Below are 15,631 nucleotides of genomic sequence, written 5' to 3' on the forward strand. Positions count from 1 at the left end.
GCCATCTGAAGTCCCAAGACAAATGCTGGAGCAACTGGAGAGAGGACACGGTGGGTATATTTCACTCTGCCTTAGCCGTGAGACTCGGTACCCGGAGGTCGTACATACACGTCTGGACACGCTGTAGCCTGCGCAGCGGGAAGGGATCGATCAGAGCCTCGCAGCAGCCATGCCGGGTTTCATGCCCTGCAGGTGCTGGCGAGCCACGGAGATGGTGCAGAGCCTCTGCTGCCAGTTGTGGTTCAAGCCGAGTGCCAGGGGCAGCTGCGGCCCCCGGTTTACTGGCACGGCTCTGCAGACGTCCGTAGGCAGACTTGGGGGCCTGGCGTGTGCTGAACTCGTGTTCAGCTCACACGCAGCACTGCTTGCCCCGGGCCAGTTCCAGGCAGGAGCGAGGTCCCAGGCAACGCTGGCTGCCCTCTCCTAATGCTGGAAGTCGGTAATTGTTGTCCCGTGGTCAGCCGGTGTCACCCATCAGGATCGCCGCGTGTCAGCAGGCTCTTGCCCCAGTGCCCGCTCTTGCACGGCACGTCAGCGGCCAAAGCTCAAAGCTGAAAGTGTTTTGGGGTCGAGGCATCTGGACCACGTTCCGCAGATGATGGGAAATGGGACTCTTGCACGAACGTACCTCCCGCTGTAGCGGCGTCCCAGAGCTGGCCGTGAGTCCCTAGAGGCCCAAGGCACAAGAGCAGCACAGAGCGGGATCCCTCCCGTGAGCTGAGCTCCAGAGCGATGCCCTGACTCCCAGATTGGGCAGGGGCTTAGAGGGAACCTCCCCGTCCTCCTGCATCCTCTGTGCCTGGGCCGTGCTGAGGCTTTACCTGTCGTCTCTGCTTTTTGCCAGTGCGGTCAAAGCCCGGAGAAGAGAGCCACGGCCACGTGTATGAATTTATTCAAACAGACTCAGGTACCGAGCAGTCTTGCTGGGGTCCCTAGGTGGCAGACACGTCCCGAACCCTGGGAGCACCTGCAAGCGGTGCCCATGCTGGAGAAAAGGCAGAAGGGGAGAGCAAGGCTCCGGTGTCTCTCGAGAAGGCCTGACTCCGTCCCCTCGGGGTGTGGGAGCTGGCCCGGGGGGAGGGAGGGTTGGGGGCGGCACTGCCTGCTGCAGGGATGGTTCTTGTCCGTGTGCCTCGAAGGAGCAACTGGTCGAGCAGCTGTGCTCCCCGCCCCGTGCTCTCCTTCTGGCCCTTCTGAGTTTTGTTCGGTGGGACAACCTGTCCCAAAGGGTGGGAGCGTGCCTCCAGGCACCAGCACGGGGGGGAAACAGAGAACTTCCTGGCCATAGCAAACGTGTGCTGCAAGCTTAGCTGTGGTGCACAGGACGGACTAACGTCCCGAATTGCTCCTCCAGATGTGGCCGGCAAGACAGCCACGAGTGGGTACAACCCCCAGGGCGTCACAAGCCTCTTCTGTCCCCAAGACGTGCGAAGGCGCTGTATGATAGGCACAGCAGCAATCGTGGTTTCCCTGCCACTTGCGATAGTGGTGTGCTGTATCGTGATCCAGCGGCGGAAGAAGAACAAACAGTGAGTCGTGGATTTTTCCCCCCACGCTGCTTCCTTCGGTGGCTTGCTCGGAGCCACGAAGCCTTTCTAGTCAGGCTGCTGTGCAGTGCCGAGTTCGTGGCTGGCCAAAAATCTCTGCTGAGGATTCTGCTGTTGTCAGATGCTTTAATTGGCCTCTTAACTCCTGGGCCGCCTTCTCGGGAGCCCGCTCTGACTGCAGCCAGTGTTAGCTCCAGCTGACCCTGCCTGGACAAGAGCAGCCCCCAGGAGCGACAGGCATAGGCACAGCAAGGTCAGGAACAGAAAGAGCGGGGCCTGAGATTGCCCGAGAAAGCGAGGCGCGCGCTAGCGCCTGCTCCTGACCACTGAACCTGCCCAGAGGAATGCCCCTGCTCGGTGGTGCCATGAGGTGCAGGTGCCCACCTCGGCCAAGCTGTGCCGGCAGCTCAGCCCGTGCTGGGGAGCCGTGCCAGCTCTGGGCCGTGCCGCGGAGGAGAGGCCCTGTGTCCCATCTGCAGCCGAGGGCCTCAGCAGCCTCCTCTCTCCACAGGCGCCTCTCTGCAGCTTCAGGAGCCCAGCTGGAAAGCGGCGTGCGGCCCTCGCGCCCGGACAGCCGGACCAGCCGCCCCGGCACCCCTGCGAGCCGGACCCAACGCCAGCAGCCGCCGCTCCTGCCTGAAAAACCGGCGCGCCCGCTGTCCCCACGGCCCCCGCGCCCCCCGAGCCCATCCCCGGAAGCCCTGCGGCGGTGGAGCCAGCCCGACGCCCTCCAGCCTCAGCCCCAAGCGAAACGGCCACCGCGCCCCCCGAGTCCATCGCCGGAAGCCCTGCAGCAGTGGAGCCGGCCCGGCGCCCTCCAGCCTCAGCCCCAACCAAAACGGCCCTCGTGCCCCCTGACCCCGGCCACGGAAGCCCTGCTGCGGCGGAGCCAGCCCGACGCCCTCCAGCCTCAGCCCCAACCAAAACAGCCTCCACGCCCCCCGAGCCCGTCCACAGAAGCCCTGCATCGGCGGAACCAGCCCGGCGCCCTCCAGCCTCAGCCCCAACCGAAACGGCCCCCGTGCCCCCTGACCCCGGCCACGGAAGCCCTGCTGCGGCGGAGCCAGCCTGGCGCCCTGCAGCCACAGCCCCAAGCGAAACGGCCCCCGCGCCCCCCGAGCGCGCTGGTCCGGAGCGTCAGCGAGGGCTGAAGGCGGCCCCGCCCGGGTAGGGGTTGGGGGTGTGCTGACAGAACCCCCACCGACAGCTTCGGGGATCGGCCGTCTCGCACCAAATAAAGAGCGAGCTTTATTAAAGAGACCTGTCGCACAAGTGTCTGCGTGGTACCAACAGCAAAGCCCGCGAGGCACCAGCACTGGCTGAGCTCCACGCCCGGGCGCAGCCGCGGATGCCCACGGTGTCGGCAGGCAGGAGCCAGGCACGGGGCTCCTCCGACCAGCGGCAGGGCCCCGAGGGGCTGCGGGAGCCCGTGCCCATGGCCAGCGACACCAACCTGACCCACGCACCGTGCGGGAGGCAGCGACGGGAGCCCCACCTGGCCAGTCGCACGGACTGGTGGGGGTCCACGGGGTGAGGGAACCTTTATTGCAGCGGGATCATCTGGCCGTGGACCTCCTCAAATGGGATACCCAGGGAAAGAGGGAAGCCATCAAGAACGTCTCCAGGGACACAAGCCTGACAAGCAAGTGTACTGGAGGCAAAGCAAAGGTCCTCACTAATGCAGGGGCCCTTGATGGGCCCTAGTTGATGGGACATCACCAACTGGGGGTGCTGCAAAGCATCTCCACGTCTGGGTGCTGAGCCTCCTGCTAGGAAGCTCCCTGAGCGAGGCCTTTGCTGCCCTGGCAGTAACAAAGTGGGGTGAGCACCCCGCTGCTTGCACAGCCTGTTGAAAGGCTGCCTGAAGCACGCGTCAGAGTTCAGCTGTGCTGCTAAGGCTGTGGCCACTGTTCACAGGACCCCAAAGCAGAACAGACGGTTCCAACCAAGGCCGCGCATTAGTCCCGATAAGGCAGGCCGGGGGGTACAACAGGAAGCACGTGGCTTTTGGGACTGAAGGGAGGCTGGGCCTGTTGTTAGTTCTCAGGCCTTGCCTTAGATGGCAGCCGCTATCGCCAACAAGGTGTAAAAGTGTCGAGGGGGAGAGGGTTTTAACGCTGCGCCCCGAGAGGCGGGGATGATGGTGTTTCCCTCCGGCGCTTCAGCGAGGGCTTCCTCCGTGTGCCAGGGAGAGCTCTCCCGGTAAGAAAGCCCCGAGGGGCCGCACGCTGGTGCAGCCGCCCCGCGAGGGGTGTTGCACATGGCCTGGAAAGAGTGCGTGGAGAGCTGCGAGGAGCCAGCCAAGAGGTCCCCAGGCCCCTCCGCTGCTCACAAAAGCGGTGCTGTAGATCGCAGGGGCACGGGAGAGCACACGGGGGAATTACCCCATGCTCGCCTTGCTCTTACGTGCCATCTTGGGCTTCACCCACAGGCAAGGGACCCTCGGCTAGACCGACTTGGGGGTTGATGCCCTCCTCCTGTTGAGAGAACAGCAGGCCTGCAGTCTTGCTTCCCCCCCTGTTGTCACAGACTGGTTGATAGCATGCAGGTGACCTAACTTTCGACACCTGAGCTACTGACTCCTGCTCCAGCCCCCTCATCATCTTTGTGGCCCTGCTCTGGACCCGCTCAAGCAGGTCCACGTCTGTCTTATGCTAGTTACCGCTGCACAGCCCACGGGAGAAAAACCAGGGGAGACCCTCAGCTAAAGCCAATGCAATAGAAAAGACCCAGCCTGTCTCTGCGCAAAAGACGAAAGCAGAAAGGGGAAACTGGGGAGCACCCTCCGTCACCACTGAGCAGGAGAGGTGATGGAAGACTTGGCAAGCAAATCGCTTCTCTTGTAGGTGGCAATGGCACGTCACTACCCCAGCCTGGTCAGGGCTAAAGTAATTCTAGCTAATGGACGGACAGTCCGGCCTTACTTCTAGGTCCCCGTCATAGGTTAGGTATGGATGCGTTCAAGGGTCAGTCGTGGGTGGGGACTCGTGCGGAAAGTGGGAAATAGGGGCACCACGCGCTCTGCCCCACCGTTTACCTCGCATCAACGCATCCCTGACTGTGACCTGTTGCAAACAGGTCATTAGCACGAGGCCCAGCTCCTGCCCCTTTACCCTACAATACAAGTCACCTTCCGATGCCATGCGGGCTGTTCCTGAACTGATAAAAGAGCTGGAAGAACGGGGAAGCGTGGTCAAGTCTCCTTCCCGCTACAATTCTCCTGCATGGCCGGTAGAGAAACCTCATGGCGAGTGGCGACTAGCCGTAGATTACAGAGCCCTCAACACCGCCAATGAACCGCTCACTGCCGCCGCTCCCCGTCTGAGGGATGCAGTCCGTCGTCTGAACGAACAAGCCTTGCCATGAATGGCAGCACTAGGTGGGAAGGATGCACTTTTTAGGCTCCGTCCCTCAGGCGTGTCAACCGCACCGCTCAGCTTGGTGTCATCTGCAAACTTGCTGAGGGTGCACTCGATGGTGCTGTCTGTGTCATTGATGAAGATACTACAGAAGCAGTACTGGTCCCAGTACGGATCCCTGAGGGACCCCACTCGTCACTGATCTCCATCTGGACATTGAGCCGTTGACCACTACCCACCGGAGGCGACCATCCAACCAACTCCTTATCTACCAAACGGTCCCTCCATCAGAGCCGTATCTCTCCAATTTAGAGAGAAGGATGTTGTGGGGGACCGTGTCAAAGGCCTTCCAGAAGCCCAGAGAGGTGACTTCCCTAGCTCTTCCCTTGTCCACTGATGGGCTCACTCCACCATAGAAGGCCACTAGGTTGGCCAGGCAGCGTGCTCCCTCAGCGTTTCGTTTGGCATGTCAAATACTTTCAGAGAATTTCTTTTCTGTTTTATTGATTGACTTTGCTCTTTGAGGACCCCGACAGAAAGCGTTCCCTTACATTTCACATGAAGAAGAAATGGAAAAGTAAAGGCTTCATCTTTCCCATAAAACAAAAGCGACTCGGTAGCCCTGGGGTCCCCCAAGGCGCCAAACTGGGCTCCAGCCTGGCAGCTGCCTCCAGGAGGGCGTCTTGCACTTGTCTCGAGACTGAAATCACTCACTCTTCAGCCTCAGGAGCTGTTGCTAACAGCACCCGAGGAGGTCAGAAATCCCTTGGCTGGGGTTTCCTGTTGTTCTGGGGGACTGTGAGCTCCTCGCTGCCCCTGTGACAGTGCCCGGAAAACAGGGCAGAGCTGTGGGCTCAGCCCCGGGTGGGACTGCGTCCCAGCCCTCGGACAGAGCCGCCCGACGGGAGGGCAGCTCCCCCGGCTGTGCTCCAGCGGCTCTCAACGAGCGCCCTGAGAGCTGTCCCCACGCAGCCTCGGCCCGGCCGTGAGGTCACAGCAGGGCTCTGACGTCACAGAGCCCCACAGTGCCGCACCGGCCATAAGCACCGACCGCTCAGCCCCCGGCACCCACTGCAGCAGCAGCAGCAGCAGCAGCCGTTACAGCGGCAGCAGCAGCAGCAGCAGCAGCAGCAGCAGCAGCATGGTGCGAGCGCAGGGGGCCATGGCCCCCGCCCGCCGCCTCCTCCTCGTCCTCCTCCTCCTGGTGGCCCTGCATGCCAGGGTTGCCCGGGCTGCTCCGTGGCAAGCACGGGGAGCAGGTAAGCGGGCGGCGCTGGTGCAGCCTTTCACGGGCCAGCGGGCTCTTCTCCCCGAGAAGCGTGGATGATGGGTTTTTCCCCCCCGTGCTTTAGCGTGGGCTTCCTCTGTGTGCGTGAGAGCTCTCCCAGTAAGAAAGCCCCGAGGGGCCGCACGTTGGTCCATCCGCTCCGCGAGGGGTGTTGCACATGGCCTGGAAAGAGTGCGTGGAGAGCTGCAAGGAGCCAGCCAAGAGGCCACCGGGCCCCTCTGCAGCTTTGGCAATCTCCACCTACGTCTGGCTCCCACGTTGTTCCCTGACCCCCTTCCAGTGCCTGCAGTCCACCAAGGCAGAAGTGGATCCCAGCGTGCAATGGAAACGTTTCTCACCTGTGCTTGCTTCTAGATGAGGGTGGTGGCAACGGTTATCCAGCTTCGTGGCTGGATGTTGGTTTGGAGCCCGTGGGGCATCCTGGAGGTGAGTTCTCCATGTCCCTTTTCTTGGAAGAACAGACATTGACAGCGAGGCAAGAGCTTATTCACGTGCCATTTTCCTTCAGATCCTCTCAAGGTCGACGGCTTCCCGACGTCTTGGCCTTTTCCTGTCCTCGAGCCTGAGAGCAATCCCACGGGTAAGTCAGTGGGAGGAAGGAGCATTTACCTTTCAATCTTCCTTCCATGTGAAATGCAAGTTGCTCCTTCCGTGGCCGATGCGCAGACATGGAGGAGAGCAGAGAGGGAACGGGTCGGGCTCAGTGATGTGCCCCGGGGCGCTTTGCCTTGCAAAGCTGTCTTTGCCGGCCCCTCGGAGCCTGAGCTGCTCCCGGTGCCGGCTGCCAAGCCAGCGGGCTTGTCGGGGTTGAGTTTAGAGCCGGTGTGAGCTCCAGGGAGTCCTGTGTCCCGGCAGCTCCGCGCGTGGTTCGTTGCACCACGCTCCTGAGTGGAAGGGAGACAGGAGTGCCGTGGAGTAATCCCGTCTTTGAATTGCACTCAGTGAGTGCAATTCAAATCGGAATTCAAATCAAATTCCGATCGGAAGAAGTATCTTGAACTGTGTCACGGGAGCTGTTCCGTCCTGTGCTTCTTCGCAGCCGTGCCTGTAGGCGAAGGTGCTCCAGCTTCCCGGCTGGGTTCCAGGACTGAGCCTCCGGGAGATGGCATGGGTACGTCGTGGCTTTTTCCTCCCTGGGAGAGCTGCCAGCTCACAGCCCGAGGGGCAGCCAGAAGCCGGCCGCTTCTACGCGTGCACCCTCTCCCTGCGTGATCCCCTCACCGCTTCTGCGACTCAGTTCTGCCGACGTAGATCACAGTACATGACGGAAGCTCCTCTGGGTGTTTAGTTACAGATGTGCCTGCGGGGAGGACTTTTGCAGCTCCTCGGCTGGATGCCGCGCCACAGCCCGACTGGCGTCGCAGGGGTGAGTAGTCTGTCTCTGCTGACCTCACAGGCTGTGCGCTGGTTTTCTCTAATTTATTCCTGTGAAATGGAACCAAATCCTTTCCGTTAAGGTCCTCCAAGAGCAAAGTACCAAGCTGAAGGAGGAAAAAAGTCCCCGGAGCCATCTGAAGTCCCAAGACAAATGCTGGAGCAACTGGAGAGAGGACACGGTGGGTATATTTCACTCTGCCTTAGCCGTGAGACTCGGTACCCGGAGGTCGTACATACACGTCTGGACACGCTGTAGCCTGCGCAGCGGGAAGGGATCGATCAGAGCCTCGCAGCAGCCATGCCGGGTTTCATGCCCTGCAGGTGCTGGCGAGCCACGGAGATGGTGCAGAGCCTCTGCTGCCAGTTGTGGTTCAAGCCGAGTGCCAGGGGCAGCTGCGGCCCCCGGTTTACTGGCACGGCTCTGCAGACGTCCGTAGGCAGACTTGGGGGCCTGGCGTGTGCTGAACTCGTGTTCAGCTCACACGCAGCACTGCTTGCCCCGGGCCAGTTCCAGGCAGGAGCGAGGTCCCAGGCAACGCTGGCTGCCCTCTCCTAATGCTGGAAGTCGGTAATTGTTGTCCCGTGGTCAGCCGGTGTCACCCATCAGGATCGCCGCGTGTCAGCAGGCTCTTGCCCCAGTGCCCGCTCTTGCACGGCACGTCAGCGGCCAAAGCTCAAAGCTGAAAGTGTTTTGGGGTCGAGGCATCTGGACCACGTTCCGCAGATGATGGGAAATGGGACTCTTGCACGAACGTACCTCCCGCTGTAGCGGCGTCCCAGAGCTGGCCGTGAGTCCCTAGAGGCCCAAGGCACAAGAGCAGCACAGAGCGGGATCCCTCCCGTGAGCTGAGCTCCAGAGCGATGCCCTGACTCCCAGATTGGGCAGGGGCTTAGAGGGAACCTCCCCGTCCTCCTGCATCCTCTGTGCCTGGGCCGTGCTGAGGCTTTACCTGTCGTCTCTGCTTTTTGCCAGTGCGGTCAAAGCCCGGAGAAGAGAGCCACGGCCACGTGTATGAATTTATTCAAACAGACTCAGGTACCGAGCAGTCTTGCTGGGGTCCCTAGGTGGCAGACACGTCCCGAACCCTGGGAGCACCTGCAAGCGGTGCCCATGCTGGAGAAAAGGCAGAAGGGGAGAGCAAGGCTCCGGTGTCTCTCGAGAAGGCCTGACTCCGTCCCCTCGGGGTGTGGGAGCTGGCCCGGGGGGAGGGAGGGTTGGGGGCGGCACTGCCTGCTGCAGGGATGGTTCTTGTCCGTGTGCCTCGAAGGAGCAACTGGTCGAGCAGCTGTGCTCCCCGCCCCGTGCTCTCCTTCTGGCCCTTCTGAGTTTTGTTCGGTGGGACAACCTGTCCCAAAGGGTGGGAGCGTGCCTCCAGGCACCAGCACGGGGGGGAAACAGAGAACTTCCTGGCCATAGCAAACGTGTGCTGCAAGCTTAGCTGTGGTGCACAGGACGGACTAACGTCCCGAATTGCTCCTCCAGATGTGGCCGGCAAGACAGCCACGAGTGGGTACAACCCCCAGGGCGTCACAAGCCTCTTCTGTCCCCAAGACGTGCGAAGGCGCTGTATGATAGGCACAGCAGCAATCGTGGTTTCCCTGCCACTTGCGATAGTGGTGTGCTGTATCGTGATCCAGCGGCGGAAGAAGAACAAACAGTGAGTCGTGGATTTTTCCCCCCACGCTGCTTCCTTCGGTGGCTTGCTCGGAGCCACGAAGCCTTTCTAGTCAGGCTGCTGTGCAGTGCCGAGTTCGTGGCTGGCCAAAAATCTCTGCTGAGGATTCTGCTGTTGTCAGATGCTTTAATTGGCCTCTTAACTCCTGGGCCGCCTTCTCGGGAGCCCGCTCTGACTGCAGCCAGTGTTAGCTCCAGCTGACCCTGCCTGGACAAGAGCAGCCCCCAGGAGCGACAGGCATAGGCACAGCAAGGTCAGGAACAGAAAGAGCGGGGCCTGAGATTGCCCGAGAAAGCGAGGCGCGCGCTAGCGCCTGCTCCTGACCACTGAACCTGCCCAGAGGAATGCCCCTGCTCGGTGGTGCCATGAGGTGCAGGTGCCCACCTCGGCCAAGCTGTGCCGGCAGCTCAGCCCGTGCTGGGGAGCCGTGCCAGCTCTGGGCCGTGCCGCGGAGGAGAGGCCCTGTGTCCCATCTGCAGCCGAGGGCCTCAGCAGCCTCCTCTCTCCACAGGCGCCTCTCTGCAGCTTCAGGAGCCCAGCTGGAAAGCGGCGTGCGGCCCTCGCGCCCGGACAGCCGGACCAGCCGCCCCGGCACCCCTGCGAGCCGGACCCAACGCCAGCAGCCGCCGCTCCTGCCTGAAAAACCGGCGCGCCCGCTGTCCCCACGGCCCCCGCGCCCCCCGAGCCCATCCCCGGAAGCCCTGCGGCGGTGGAGCCAGCCCGACGCCCTCCAGCCTCAGCCCCAAGCGAAACGGCCACCGCGCCCCCCGAGTCCATCGCCGGAAGCCCTGCAGCAGTGGAGCCGGCCCGGCGCCCTCCAGCCTCAGCCCCAACCAAAACGGCCCTCGTGCCCCCTGACCCCGGCCACGGAAGCCCTGCTGCGGCGGAGCCAGCCCGACGCCCTCCAGCCTCAGCCCCAACCAAAACAGCCTCCACGCCCCCCGAGCCCGTCCACAGAAGCCCTGCATCGGCGGAACCAGCCCGGCGCCCTCCAGCCTCAGCCCCAACCGAAACGGCCCCCGTGCCCCCTGACCCCGGCCACGGAAGCCCTGCTGCGGCGGAGCCAGCCTGGCGCCCTGCAGCCACAGCCCCAAGCGAAACGGCCCCCGCGCCCCCCGAGCCCGCTGGTCCGGAGCGTCAGCGAGGGCTGAAGGCGGCCCCGCCCGGGTAGGGGTTGGGGGTGTGCGGACAGAACCCCCACCGACAGCTTCGGGGATCGGCCGTCTCGCACCAAATAAAGAGCGAGCTTTATTAAAGAGACCTGTCGCACAAGTGTCTGCGTGGTACCAACAGCAAAGCCCGCGAGGCACCAGCACTGGCTGAGCTCCACGCCCGGGCGCAGCCGCGGATGCCCACGGTGTCGGCAGGCAGGAGCCAGGCACGGGGCTCCTCCGACCAGCGGCAGGGCCCCGAGGGGCTGCGGGAGCCCGTGCCCATGGCCAGCGACACCAACCTGACCCACGCACCGTGCGGGAGGCAGCGACGGGAGCCCCACCTGGCCAGTCGCACGGACTGGTGGGGGTCCACGGGGTGAGGGAACCTTTATTGCAGCGGGATCATCTGGCCGTGGACCTCCTCAAATGGGATACCCAGGGAAAGAGGGAAGCCATCAAGAACGTCTCCAGGGACACAAGCCTGACAAGCAAGTGTACTGGAGGCAAAGCAAAGGTCCTCACTAATGCAGGGGCCCTTGATGGGCCCTAGTTGATGGGACATCACCAACTGGGGGTGCTGCAAAGCATCTCCACGTCTGGGTGCTGAGCCTCCTGCTAGGAAGCTCCCTGAGCGAGGCCTTTGCTGCCCTGGCAGTAACAAAGTGGGGTGAGCACCCCGCTGCTTGCACAGCCTGTTGAAAGGCTGCCTGAAGCACGCGTCAGAGTTCAGCTGTGCTGCTAAGGCTGTGGCCACTGTTCACAGGACCCCAAAGCAGAACAGACGGTTCCAACCAAGGCCGCGCATTAGTCCCGATAAGGCAGGCCGGGGGGTACAACAGGAAGCACGTGGCTTTTGGGACTGAAGGGAGGCTGGGCCTGTTGTTAGTTCTCAGGCCTTGCCTTAGATGGCAGCCGCTATCGCCAACAAGGTGTAAAAGTGTCGAGGGGGAGAGGGTTTTAACGCTGCGCCCCGAGAGGCGGGGATGATGGTGTTTCCCTCCGGCGCTTCAGCGAGGGCTTCCTCCGTGTGCCAGGGAGAGCTCTCCCGGTAAGAAAGCCCCGAGGGGCCGCACGCTGGTGCAGCCGCCCCGCGAGGGGTGTTGCACATGGCCTGGAAAGAGTGCGTGGAGAGCTGCGAGGAGCCAGCCAAGAGGTCCCCAGGCCCCTCCGCTGCTCACAAAAGCGGTGCTGTAGATCGCAGGGGCACGGGAGAGCACACGGGGGAATTACCCCATGCTCGCCTTGCTCTTACGTGCCATCTTGGGCTTCACCCACAGGCAAGGGACCCTCGGCTAGACCGACTTGGGGGTTGATGCCCTCCTCCTGTTGAGAGAACAGCAGGCCTGCAGTCTTGCTTCCCCCCCTGTTGTCACAGACTGGTTGATAGCATGCAGGTGACCTAACTTTCGACACCTGAGCTACTGACTCCTGCTCCAGCCCCCTCATCATCTTTGTGGCCCTGCTCTGGACCCGCTCAAGCAGGTCCACGTCTGTCTTATGCTAGTTACCGCTGCACAGCCCACGGGAGAAAAACCAGGGGAGACCCTCAGCTAAAGCCAATGCAATAGAAAAGACCCAGCCTGTCTCTGCGCAAAAGACGAAAGCAGAAAGGGGAAACTGGGGAGCACCCTCCGTCACCACTGAGCAGGAGAGGTGATGGAAGACTTGGCAAGCAAATCGCTTCTCTTGTAGGTGGCAATGGCACGTCACTACCCCAGCCTGGTCAGGGCTAAAGTAATTCTAGCTAATGGACGGACAGTCCGGCCTTACTTCTAGGTCCCCGTCATAGGTTAGGTATGGATGCGTTCAAGGGTCAGTCGTGGGTGGGGACTCGTGCGGAAAGTGGGAAATAGGGGCACCACGCGCTCTGCCCCACCGTTTACCTCGCATCAACGCATCCCTGACTGTGACCTGTTGCAAACAGGTCATTAGCACGAGGCCCAGCTCCTGCCCCTTTACCCTACAATACAAGTCACCTTCCGATGCCATGCGGGCTGTTCCTGAACTGATAAAAGAGCTGGAAGAACGGGGAAGCGTGGTCAAGTCTCCTTCCCGCTACAATTCTCCTGCATGGCCGGTAGAGAAACCTCATGGCGAGTGGCGACTAGCCGTAGATTACAGAGCCCTCAACACCGCCAATGAACCGCTCACTGCCGCCGCTCCCCGTCTGAGGGATGCAGTCCGTCGTCTGAACGAACAAGCCTTGCCATGAATGGCAGCACTAGGTGGGAAGGATGCACTTTTTAGGCTCCGTCCCTCAGGCGTGTCAACCGCACCGCTCAGCTTGGTGTCATCTGCAAACTTGCTGAGGGTGCACTCGATGGTGCTGTCTGTGTCATTGATGAAGATACTACAGAAGCAGTACTGGTCCCAGTACGGATCCCTGAGGGACCCCACTCGTCACTGATCTCCATCTGGACATTGAGCCGTTGACCACTACCCACCGGAGGCGACCATCCAACCAACTCCTTATCTACCAAACGGTCCCTCCATCAGAGCCGTATCTCTCCAATTTAGAGAGAAGGATGTTGTGGGGGACCGTGTCAAAGGCCTTCCAGAAGCCCAGAGAGGTGACTTCCCTAGCTCTTCCCTTGTCCACTGATGGGCTCACTCCACCATAGAAGGCCACTAGGTTGGCCAGGCAGCGTGCTCCCTCAGCGTTTCGTTTGGCATGTCAAATACTTTCAGAGAATTTCTTTTCTGTTTTATTGATTGACTTTGCTCTTTGAGGACCCCGACAGAAAGCGTTCCCTTACATTTCACATGAAGAAGAAATGGAAAAGTAAAGGCTTCATCTTTCCCATAAAACAAAAGCGACTCGGTAGCCCTGGGGTCCCCCAAGGCGCCAAACTGGGCTCCAGCCTGGCAGCTGCCTCCAGGAGGGCGTCTTGCACTTGTCTCGAGACTGAAATCACTCACTCTTCAGCCTCAGGAGCTGTTGCTAACAGCACCCGAGGAGGTCAGAAATCCCTTGGCTGGGGTTTCCTGTTGTTCTGGGGGACTGTGAGCTCCTCGCTGCCCCTGTGACAGTGCCCGGAAAACAGGGCAGAGCTGTGGGCTCAGCCCCGGGTGGGACTGCGTCCCAGCCCTCGGACAGAGCCGCCCGACGGGAGGGCAGCTCCCCCGGCTGTGCTCCAGCGGCTCTCAACGAGCGCCCTGAGAGCTGTCCCCACGCAGCCTCGGCCCGGCCGTGAGGTCACAGCAGGGCTCTGACGTCACAGAGCCCCACAGTGCCGCACCGGCCATAAGCACCGACCGCTCAGCCCCCGGCACCCACTGCAGCAGCAGCAGCAGCAGCAGCCGTTACAGCGGCAGCAGCAGCAGCAGCAGCAGCAGCAGCAGCAGCATGGTGCGAGCGCAGGGGGCCATGGCCCCCGCCCGCCGCCTCCTCCTCGTCCTCCTCCTCCTGGTGGCCCTGCATGCCAGGGTTGCCCGGGCTGCTCCGTGGCAAGCACGGGGAGCAGGTAAGCGGGCGGCGCTGGTGCAGCCTTTCACGGGCCAGCGGGCTCTTCTCCCCGAGAAGCGTGGATGATGGGTTTTTCCCCCCCGTGCTTTAGCGTGGGCTTCCTCTGTGTGCGTGAGAGCTCTCCCAGTAAGAAAGCCCCGAGGGGCCGCACGTTGGTCCATCCGCTCCGCGAGGGGTGTTGCACATGGCCTGGAAAGAGTGCGTGGAGAGCTGCAAGGAGCCAGCCAAGAGGCCACCGGGCCCCTCTGCAGCTTTGGCAATCTCCACCTACGTCTGGCTCCCACGTTGTTCCCTGACCCCCTTCCAGTGCCTGCAGTCCACCAAGGCAGAAGTGGATCCCAGCGTGCAATGGAAACGTTTCTCACCTGTGCTTGCTTCTAGATGAGGGTGGTGGCAACGGTTATCCAGCTTCGTGGCTGGATGTTGGTTTGGAGCCCGTGGGGCATCCTGGAGGTGAGTTCTCCATGTCCCTTTTCTTGGAAGAACAGACATTGACAGCGAGGCAAGAGCTTATTCACGTGCCATTTTCCTTCAGATCCTCTCAAGGTCGACGGCTTCCCGACGTCTTGGCCTTTTCCTGTCCTCGAGCCTGAGAGCAATCCCACGGGTAAGTCAGTGGGAGGAAGGAGCATTTACCTTTCAATCTTCCTTCCATGTGAAATGCAAGTTGCTCCTTCCGTGGCCGATGCGCAGACATGGAGGAGAGCAGAGAGGGAACGGGTCGGGCTCAGTGATGTGCCCCGGGGCGCTTTGCCTTGCAAAGCTGTCTTTGCCGGCCCCTCGGAGCCTGAGCTGCTCCCGGTGCCGGCTGCCAAGCCAGCGGGCTTGTCGGGGTTGAGTTTAGAGCCGGTGTGAGCTCCAGGGAGTCCTGTGTCCCGGCAGCTCCGCGCGTGGTTCGTTGCACCACGCTCCTGAGTGGAAGGGAGACAGGAGTGCCGTGGAGTAATCCCGTCTTTGAATTGCACTCAGTGAGTGCAATTCAAATCGGAATTCAAATCAAATTCCGATCGGAAGAAGTATCTTGAACTGTGTCACGGGAGCTGTTCCGTCCTGTGCTTCTTCGCAGCCGTGCCTGTAGGCGAAGGTGCTCCAGCTTCCCGGCTGGGTTCCAGGACTGAGCCTCCGGGAGATGGCATGGGTACGTCGTGGCTTTTTCCTCCCTGGGAGAGCTGCCAGCTCACAGCCCGAGGGGCAGCCAGAAGCCGGCCGCTTCTACGCGTGCACCCTCTCCCTGCGTGATCCCCTCACCGCTTCTGCGACTCAGTTCTGCCAACGTAGATCACAGTACATGACGGAAGCTCCTCTGGGTGTTTAGTTACAGATGTGCCTGCGGGGAGGACTTTTGCAGCTCCTCGGCTGGATGCCGCGCCACAGCCCGACTGGCGTCGCAGGGGTGAGTAGTCTGTCTCTGCTGACCTCACAGGCTGTGCGCTGGTTTTCTCTAATTTATTCCTGTGAAATGGAACCAAATCCTTTCCGTTAAGGTCCTCCAAGAGCAAAGTACCAAGCTGAAGGAGGAAAAAAGTCCCCGGAGCCATCTGAAGTCCCAAGACAAATGCTGGAGCAACTGGAGAGAGGACACGGTGGGTATATTTCACTCTGCCTTAGCCGTGAGACTCGGTACCCGGAGGTCGTACATACACGTCTGGACACGCTGTAGCCTGCGCAGCGGGAAGGGATCGATCAGAGCCTCGCAGCAGCCATGCCGGGTTTCATGCCCTGCAGGTGCTGGCGAGCCACGGAGATGGTGCAGAGCCTCTGCTG

General features: G+C 61.6%; 2 long non-coding RNA genes across 2 annotated transcripts; both read left to right on the top strand.

Moving 5' to 3' along the window:
- The first annotated feature begins 6,749 nt into the window (after positions 1-6,749).
- On the top strand, positions 6,750-7,545 carry LOC142415606 (uncharacterized). Its single transcript, XR_012777461.1, has 3 exons — positions 6,750-6,774; positions 7,234-7,305; positions 7,483-7,545. It is a non-coding gene; the product is annotated as an uncharacterized LOC142415606 (long non-coding RNA).
- Positions 7,546-14,449: 6,904 nt separating this feature from the next.
- LOC142415608 (uncharacterized) lies at positions 14,450-15,245 on the top strand. Its single transcript, XR_012777462.1, has 3 exons — positions 14,450-14,474; positions 14,934-15,005; positions 15,183-15,245. It is a non-coding gene; the product is annotated as an uncharacterized LOC142415608 (long non-coding RNA).
- Positions 15,246-15,631: the final 386 nt, after the last annotated feature.

Source organism: Mycteria americana, chromosome 11 (genome assembly GCF_035582795.1).
Source record: "Mycteria americana isolate JAX WOST 10 ecotype Jacksonville Zoo and Gardens chromosome 11, USCA_MyAme_1.0, whole genome shotgun sequence".
Lineage (NCBI taxonomy): Eukaryota > Metazoa > Chordata > Aves > Ciconiiformes > Ciconiidae > Mycteria > Mycteria americana.